Below are 10,302 nucleotides of genomic sequence, written 5' to 3' on the forward strand. Positions count from 1 at the left end.
CCTTGAATTGTAAATAGATCACTAACAGTGTCACCATCCACACCATCACACCTCCTCCATGCTTCACGGTGGTAACCACAAATGCGAAGATCATCCGTTCACCTACTCTGCATCTCACAAAGACACGGCGGTTGGAACCAAAAATCTCACATTTGGACTAGTCAGACTAAAGGACAGATTTCCACCGGTCTAATATCCATTGCTCGTGTTTCTTGGCCCAAGCAAGTCTCTTCTTATTATTGATGTCCTTTAGTAGTGGTGTCTTTGCAGCAATTCAAACATGAAGGACTGATTCACGCAGTCTTCTCTGAACAGTTGATGTTGAGATGTGTCTGTTACTTGAACTCTGTGAAGCATGGTAACTCTAATGAGCTTATCCTCTGCAGCAGAGGTATCTCTGGGTCTTCCTTTCCTGTGGCGGTCCTTATGAGAGCCAGTTTCATCTTAGCTTTGATGGTTTTTGCGACTGCACTTGAAAAAACGTTCAAAGTTATTGAAGTTTTACAGATTGACTGGTGGACTGTAATTTCTCTTTGCTTATTTGAGTTGTTCTTGCCATAATTACGAACATGGTCTTTTATCAAATAGGGCTATCTTCTGTATACCACCCCTACCTTGTCACAACACAACTTATTGGCTTAAATGCAATTAGGAGGAAAGAAATTCATCAAATTAACTTTTAACAAGGAACACCTGTTAATTGAAATGCATTCGAGATGACTACCCCATGAAGCTGGTTGAGAGAATGCCAAGTGTGTGCAAAGCTGTCATCAAGGCAAGGGGTTGCTACTTTGAAGAAACTCAAATATAGAATATATTATGATTTGTTTAACACTGTTTTGGTTACTACATGATTCCATATGTGTTATTTCACAGTTTTGATGGATTCACTATTATTCTACAATGTAGAATAGAAGTAAAAAAAAAAAATAAACCTTTTATGAGTAGGTGTGTCCAAATTCTTGACTGGTACTGTATGTTATATATTTTTATCTCCTGTTTCAGGAAGTGATGTCACTGTGTACTGCCACTATATATAATACCTTCCACTCACCCCTGGGATATGGATGCCCAACGAAGACCTAAGGGTCAAAATGTTATAATAATAATAATTATTATTATTATAAAATCACCTGGGAGCATGAGCAGCAGTGTGTAGTGTTTTCCTTTTTGTTTTCCACCTGTGTAATGATCATGCTTTTTATTCAGCTTCTTGATATGCCGCACCTGTCAGATGGATGGATTATCTTGGCAAAGAAGAAATGCAAACTAAGAGGGATGTAAACAAATTTGTGCACAACATTTGAGAGAAGTAAGTTGTTTGGTGCATATGGAACATTCCTGTGATATTTTTTTCCGGTCATGAAACATTGGACAACACTTTACATGTTGTGTTTATATTTTTTGTTCAGTATAGATTTCCAGCACCAAAAACGGTTCCCCTATGGGGACAAACCGAAAAACCCTATATAGATCTACATTTTCTAGGAGTGTAGAGGGCAAGTCTGGGAACCAGCCTAAGTCTTATAGCCACGGGACTTCTCCTCTTCCGCTCTGTTTAACACCACCTGGGTGATGTCTCAGCATCTCTGGGCGCCAGAAAGGGGCACCACACAAAATTCAGAATAGTAGCCAGTTGTCCTCACAATGAGCCCTCTGCCTCAGCAGGGCTGTATCCCTCCAGCTCCCATTCCTCTCACGCTTCAGGCGACTCCTCAAATTATGTTCTCAGAATATCAGGATTTGGCAGCCAGGTGAAACAAAAAAGCTGGCATTTTCAAACAAATACATTAGCCATTTAGCTAAATAAATATAGCAGACAGAGGGTGACCCAGAACCTGACCTGGGTGTCCAAGGGGCAGTAATGGATGCAAAACATCTATACCAACTAGCACCATAACCACATAGTGGAGACTGCAAACAATGATAGTTTGATTAGGGTAATTAGTAGGCAGTCATCATTAGAACCATTTTCAGCCAACCCCATCCCCATCTAGCTTAGCTTATCACTCAAATTGCAATATTAAGACTAATCTAGATGACATATATTTACATTGTCAATTAATTGAATCTGTGAAATTAGTATGTTTTCTTTTATCAGAGAAAGGAGACTGAATGTCTGCCATTCTATTCTTCCTAACAGCTTTGACTGTAAAGTTAGATTTTTTCCAGAAGGGGGCGGTAGTTGACCACCCCAAGACCAGTCATGTCATCTTATACACTACATGACCAAAAGTGTGTGGACATCTGCTAGTCGAACATCTCATTCCAAAATCATGGGCATTAATATCGAGTCGGTCCCCCATTTGCTGCGACAATGGCCTTCACTCTTCTGGGAAGGCTATCAACTAGATGTTGGAACATTGCTGCAGGGACTTGCTTCCATTCAGCCACAAGAGCATTAGTGAGGTCAGGCACTGATGTTGGGCGATTAGGCCTGACTTGCAGTCGACGTTCCAATTCGTCCCAAAGATGTTCAATGGGGTTGAGGTCACGGTTCTGTGCATGCCAGTCAAGTTCTTCAACAAGTTCTTTGTCCGTCGGATTGCCAGATGGTGAAGCGTGATTCATCACTCCAGAGAACACGTTTCCACGTTTCCACTGCTCCAGAGTCCAATGGCGGCGAGCTTTACACCACTCTTGACCACACTTGGCATTGCGTCCTTCTACCGACGTACAGTTCTTGTGATGACGTTGCTTCCAGAGGCAATTTGGAACTCGGTAGTGAGTTTTGCAACCGAGGACAGGCGATTTTTACACGCTCCGCACTTCAGCACTCGGCTGTCCCTTTCTGTGAGCTTGTGGGGCCTACTACGTCGTGGCTGAGCTGAAAAAACTCCTGTGAGATAAAAGGCTCATATGAGTATGGATGTGAGAAAGCCACATAAATTCATTGGAGGGGTGGGATGTGATTATCACTAAACACCAGGACTGTTAGCAGACTGTAATGTCATATTCCCTTTTGTAATATAGCTTGGCCATGCAGAATCCCCTGAGTGGCTCTGCTTAGCCCTCTCAGCTGATCTACTGCTCAATTGATTCTGGAGCTGTGAGTGTGTGTGTCTACCGTATGTTTTCTGACACACAGCCAGCCTGAGGAGATAACCATACAAAAGCAATCAAATCACTGAATTACCAACATCTTAACACGTACTACCGCTCAGGCAATTATCTCCAGCATCACACACACACACGCACACACACACACACACACACACACACACACACACACACACACACACACACACACACACACACACACACACACACACACACACACACACACACACACACACACACACACACACACACACACAATTAAATCTGTGATGCCAGTGTTCTGCTGTGAAAATGATTGCTTTTAGGGTAGTGAGTCCTGGGAGAGGTGCTAAATATGCTAATACAGATGTAAGGGGGAGCAGAGGTTCAGAGAGACTCTAAGCAATTACACCGTTCAGACCAAGGCCAAGAGGAGGGATGGCCCCAGTACCCCACCCCCAACACACACAGCTAGCCCCTCACCTCCAGCCTGTTCCTACTGAGAGACTGACAGGGTTTGTAACTCCCCTTAGCTAACCTATAGCTTAGAGGATGCTACTAGAAGGGCCTTGTTTTACATCCAACTGGCTGTGGAAAATTGTGATGTTGAGGATCACAGACAGTATAGACCAGATGCGGTACAGGAAAGGATTTATCCTCATAAAGTTGGAGTTGAAATGATTGTAATAGCTTATTAATGGTGTTAAAGCAGTTAGAATAGCTTTGTCGGGTGATATTTATGCGATTAATTTAATCAAGTTTAATTGATGCATGAATATTTAAATGTTTTCCTCGAACCCGCTATACTGTAGTGTAGCAGCCTCCAGGGACAGATAAGGGATCAGTAGGGTAGAGTCAACCTGATCAATGTTTTAAACCCTTTAAACTCTGTTCGTGCAAACATTTATGAAAATATTTGAATTATTGAATGACCACAATTTCTATTCAGACTTTTAGATTAGCCGTTTAATATCACATTATACTTATCCTCGTGACAATGATAGGGTGGTTGTACAGGGTACGCGCGCACTAAGTGTACAAAATATTAGGAACACATGCTTTTTTCCAAGACAGGCTGACTAGGTGAAGCCAGGTGAAAGCTATGATCCCTTATTGATGTCACTTGTTAAATCCACTTCAATCAGTGTAGATGAAGGGGAGGAGACAGGTTAAAGAAGGATTTTTAAGCCTTGAGATAATTGAAACATGGATTGTGTGTGTGTGCCATTTAGAGGATGAAAGGGCAAGACAAAAGATTTAAGTGTCTTTGAACAGGGTGTGGTAGTAGGTGCCAGGTGCACAGTTTGTGTCAAGAACTACAACTCTGCTGGGTTTTTCACGCTCAACAGTTTCCCATGTGTATCAAGAATGGTCCACCACCCAAAGGACATCCAGCCAGCTTGACAAACTGTCGGAAGCATTGGAGTCAACATGGGCCAGCATCCCTGTGGAACGCTTTCCACACCTTGTAGTCCGTGTCCCGACAAATTGAGGCTGTTCTGAGGGCAAAGGGGGGTGCAACTCAATATTAAGAAGGTGATCCCAATGTGTTTTACACTCCGTGTTTCATTTGATATGTTAGCCTAATCACCACATGGTATTCCCTTTGGATATTTAGGATCCATTATGTAATCAACATAAATCAAACTAACAGGTCTGGAACTTATTTCATTCTTATAAAACTTAACTTTATTTCTTCTTGCTGGAGATTTTCCTGCCATCCCTCTGCTATAGGAATCACACACTATCCTGGATTAGTTTGGCCAACAGGTCTGTTCTGTCTGGCTATCTATTTTTTTGAGTAATTGGACATGATTAAATTTCATTGTTTTCACAAAGTTGTCAGTGAGAATTAATGAGGAGTCATTTTCTGTTCAACTGGCAGAAAGAGAAAGCGATGGCCTTCAGAATGATCCATTGTTTGAGCTCTCTCTCTTTCTCTTTCCTTCTCCTCCTGATGGTTGAGGTTAGGATATGTGTAGTGTGGTATGGTGAGGGACTGTCCAGTGTCCTCCCATCATCTCAGCAGTAGAGAGCCAGAGGCTGGATGGCAGACACATGTAGCACAGAGAGCCATACTGTAGTGTGCTGTGTAGTGTAATGCTCATATCAACTCTGACCCCTGATGATGTATGTACAATCATTCCTAATCTCCCATATGAGACCATGGTCAGGGCTGGAAATTACAGGGATCCAAACATCTTTGAAAAAGTAATTTCAGTTTGCGTCAAAGTCCCTTTATAGCCAACTGGCCTCTGTCTGTCTTTACTGTTAAAGAGAATGCTTATCCTCTATTGGAGGAGAATACATTAACACACTAGGCTACATACAATACTACACTACACACTCTCTGTGTGTTCCAAGCTCTGTCCCTCTCCAGACCTCTAATACAGGGCATACACACACAGAACCGCCTGTGTGAAAGCGCCTATGTGTGTGCATGCGCCTGCGTGTTTCTGGTCACTCTGGGTCTCTCTCTGACGGTCTCAGAGTTGTAATTCCTGTCTGGTTAAGTCATGTAGAGCATGCTGGGTAGTTTCGGGCCAAACAGCCTTTTTTGGGAATGTCATGTGAGTGCTTCGATGCCTTTTCCCCTAGAAATCAAGTCAGAGTTGTCTGGAAGCCTGGAGGTTATGGAATGTGAGTCGGCTGAGGGCCCAGGGCTGGTTGGGAATAACCAGGCTACATCTCTGAGTTCTCAGGGACACACAGCGGACTGCAGGTACTGCAAGGCCAAACCCCAGAATACCCCTAATCAGGGGTCGGCAATAGGCTGCCCATGGGTCAAAAGCATCCCGCAAGTAATTTTTTTGTGCCCCCCAAAAAGTCTGTAAGATCACCAGGAATTCAGATAAAGATTAGTTTAATTTAGGAAATCTGTACCCAAGTATCCCCCCCCCCCAAAAAAAATAGACATTTGATCATGTCTCAATGTCATCAAGGTATGAAATGATTGTTATTTTCAAAAACAATCACTTTTTGGGCTCAGTTGGGCTTAGTTATGGTCAATTTGCGGTGTAAAAATTATTATAATTAGGTTCCGGACCCATTTGCTCTGACAAAAACCGGCCTGCCCTAATCTAGTTGCCTGCCCTAGACACTGATCTAAGGGCAGTTGTAATAGTTAAAGTTGGGAAATGTGTAAGGTAAGCTGACACTAGATCTGAGGGCAACCTTCCAAACTCTTCTCTCAGTATCTTGCTAAGGCCACAGACTACATTCACAGATTGCGTGGTCAGCTACTGATGTAGCTAGTAGCTTGGCATTGCCCTAAATGTGTGTACCAAAACCGAACATGAAGAGAGTGTATTTTAATTAGTGCTAGTCAACTGCAGTGCACTTGTACAGAGTTTACACTAATTATCTCATGTGCACTTATTAGGAGTTAGACAAGACTGTTTCAGGACTCACAGCAGGACTATTTCCTCTTATCTCCTCCATCTCTCCGCTTTATCACTCACAACAGCTAATATACAGTCTCACATTACTGCAAGTGAAAACTCAGCAGTGGAGAAACAGACAACACACACACAAGTGCCACGGGCACACACACAAGCACACACACGCCACGGACAGACACACACACACAACGGCCATTATCCAGTATTCCCAGGTGTGTGAGGAATCGTTGAGGGCTAATTTGTTGTGTTAATGTTATTCCCAGGGCGGTGCTGATGAGACTGATGGAATGGCTCTTATTCTGCTCCATGAACACCCCAGGAGACCCTAGGAGTTAATGGGCTGTGTTGTGTGTGTGTGTGTGTGTGTGTGTGTGTGTGTGTGTGTGTGTGTGTGTGTGTGTGTGTGTGTGTGTGTGTGTGTGTGTGTGTGTGTGTGTGTGTGTGTGTGTGTGTGTGTGTGTGTGTGTGTGTGTGTGTATAATGGGCCATGGATGCTGTTATTGATCCTGAATAGAGTAGCAGTGTAATGGAGGAAAATTGGGAGGTGTGAAACATGATATAAGATACTATATAATAACTTTATTAATCTATAAAGGGATGTTTGATTGCACCAGCCTCTATGGCCAAAGCAGATACAACAGAAAGACATAAAGACTATGAACTCAGGACACAATACGGCAGTTTAGAAGTATCTGGTGTGTTTACGACAACTGCTGGGAATACCACTGTTTTATTTGTATGGCAATGAAGGCTATGTAATAGATGCAGGGCTACTGATGATTTGCTGCAGAACAGAGCTTTGATGCAGCAGTCTGAAACTAATCACCAAGTCTCACAGTGTACAGCACAGTCTGCAAAACTGTAGTCTTTATTTTTTTTATTGTATTATTTTTTAGGAGGTAGATCAGCTTTAATATTGCAGATAGATTGTAGCGTCCTTCAATTAAATTGTCTGCATAAATTCAAACCCTCCATATATATATATATATATATATATATATATATATATATATATATATATATATTTACGTATATATATATATATATATATAAATACATACATACATACATACATACATATTCATACATACATACATACATTTACATACATATATACATACATACATACATATACATACATACATACATACATACATACATACATACATACATACATACATACATACATACACATATGTACATACAGTACCAGTCAAAAGTTTGGACACTCCTACTCTTATTTTTTACGATTTTCTACATTGTAGAATAATAGTGAAGACATCAAAACTATAAAATAACACATATGGAATCATGTAGTAATCAAAAAAGTGTTAAACAAATCCAAATATATTTTATATTTAAGATTCTTCGAAGAAGCCACCCTTTGCATTGATGACAGCTTTGTACACTCTTGGCATTCTCTCAACCAGCTGGCATGCTGGCATGCTTTTCCAACAGTCTTGTTCATCTGTACAAACAATAGTACGCAAGTATAAACACCATGGGACCACGCAGCCATCATACCGCTCAGGAAGAAGACGTGTTCTGTCACCGAGAAATGAATGTACTTTGGTGCGAAAAGTGCAAATCAATCCCAGTACATCAGCAAAGGACCTTGTGAAGCTGCTGGAGGAAACAGGTACAAAGGTATCTACAGTGCCTTGCGAAAGTATTCGGCCCCCTTGAACTTTGCGACCTTTTGCCACATTTCAGGCTTCAAACATAAAGATATAAAACTGTATTTTTTTGTGAAGAATCAACAACAAGTGGGACACAATCATGAAGTGGAACGACATTTATTGGATATTTCAAACTTTTTTAACAAATCAAAAACTGAAAAATTGGGCGTGCAAAATTATTCAGCCCTTTTACTTTCAGTGCAGCAAACTCTCTCTAGAAGTTCAGTGAGGATCTCTGAATGATCCAATGTTGACCTAAATGACTAATGATGATAAATACAATCCACCTGTGTGTAATCAAGTCTCCGTATAAATGCACCTGCACTGTGATTGTCTCAGAGGTCCATTAAAAGCGCAGAGAGCATCATGAAGAACAAGGAACACACCAGGCAGGTCCGAGATACTGTTGTGAAGAAGTTTAAAGTCGGATTTGGATACAAAAAGATTTCCCAAGCTTTAAACATCCCAAGGAGCACTGTGCAAGTGATAATATTGTAATGGAAGGAGTATCAGACCACTGCAAATCTACCAAGACCTGGCCGTCCCTCTAAACTTTCAGCTCATACAAGGAGAAGACTGATCAGAGATGCAGCCAAGAGGCCCATGATCACTCTGGATGAACTGCAGAGATCTACAGCTGAGGTGGGAGACTCTGTCCATAGGACAACAATCAGTCGTATATTGCACAAATCTGGCCTTTATGGAAGAGTGGCAAGAAGAAAGCCATTTCTTAAAGATATCCATAAAAAGTGTTGTTTAAAGTTTGCCACAAGCCACCTGGGAGACACACCAAACATGTGGAAGACGGTGCTCTGGTCAGATGAAACCAAAATTGAACTTTTTGGCAACAATGCAAAACGTTATGTTAAAAGCAACACAGCTCATCACCCTGAACACACCATACCCACTGTCAAACATGGTGGTGGAGGCATCATGGTTTGGGCCTGCTTTTCTTCAGCAGGGACAGGGAAGATGGTTAAAATTGATGGGAAGATGGATGGAGCCAAATACAGGACCATTCTGGAAGAAAATCTGATGGAGTCTGCAAAAGACCTGAGACTGGGATGGAGATTTGTCTTCCAACAAGACAATGATCCAAAACATAAAGCAAAATCTAAAATGGAATGGTTAAAAAATAAACATATCCAGGTGTTAGAATGGCCAAGTCAAAGACCAGACCTGAATCCAATCGAGAATCTGTGGAAAGAACTGAAAACTGCTGTTCACAAATGCTCTCCATCCAACCTCACTGAGCTTGAGCTGTTTTGCAAGGAGGAATGGGAAAAAATTTCAGTTTCTCGATGTGCAAAACTGATAGAGACATGCCCCAAGCGACTTACAGCTGTAATCGCAGCAAAAGGTGGCGCTACAAAGTATTAACTTAAGGGGGCTGAATAATTTTGCACGCCCAATTTTTACGTTTTTGATTTGTTAAAAAAGTTTGAAATAACCAATAAATGTCGTTCCACTTCATGATTGTGTCCCACTTGTTGTTGATTCTTCACAAAAAAATACAGTTTTATATCTTTATGTTTGAAGCCTGAAATGTGGCAAAAGGTCGCAAAGTTCAAGGGGGCCGAATACTTTCGCAAGGCACTGTACATCCACAGTAAAACGAGTCCAATATTGACATAACCTGAAAGGCCGCTCAGCAAGGAAGAAGCCACTGCTCCAAAACCGCCATAAAAAAGCCAGACTATGGTTTGCAACTGCACATGTGGACAAAGATCGTACATTTTGGAGAAATGTCCTCTGTCTGATGAAACAAAAATAGAACTGTTCGGCCATAATGACCATTGTTATGTTTGGAGGAAAAAGGGGGATGGCCGCATCATGTTGTGGGGTGCTTTGCTGCAGGAAGGACTGGTGCACTTCACAAAATAGATAACATCATGAGGCAGGAAAATATGTGGATATATTGAAGCAACATCTCAAGACATCAATCAGGAAGTTAAATCTTGATTGCAAATGGGTCTTCCAAATGAACAATGACCCCAAGCATACCAAAATTGTGGCAAAATGGCTTAAGGCCACAAAGTCAAGGTATTGGAGTGACCTTCACATCAAATTGGAGTAACCCTACCACCCCTCCCCTAATTGGAGTAAACTAGAAAACAACAACACTTAGGTTTCTACTTCCAGCTCATACATACTATATACATTTTACAGGCATAGTCTATTTT

The sequence above is a fragment of the Oncorhynchus masou genome, chromosome 10 (genome assembly GCF_036934945.1).
Source record: "Oncorhynchus masou masou isolate Uvic2021 chromosome 10, UVic_Omas_1.1, whole genome shotgun sequence".
NCBI classification, from domain to species: domain Eukaryota; kingdom Metazoa; phylum Chordata; class Actinopteri; order Salmoniformes; family Salmonidae; genus Oncorhynchus; species Oncorhynchus masou.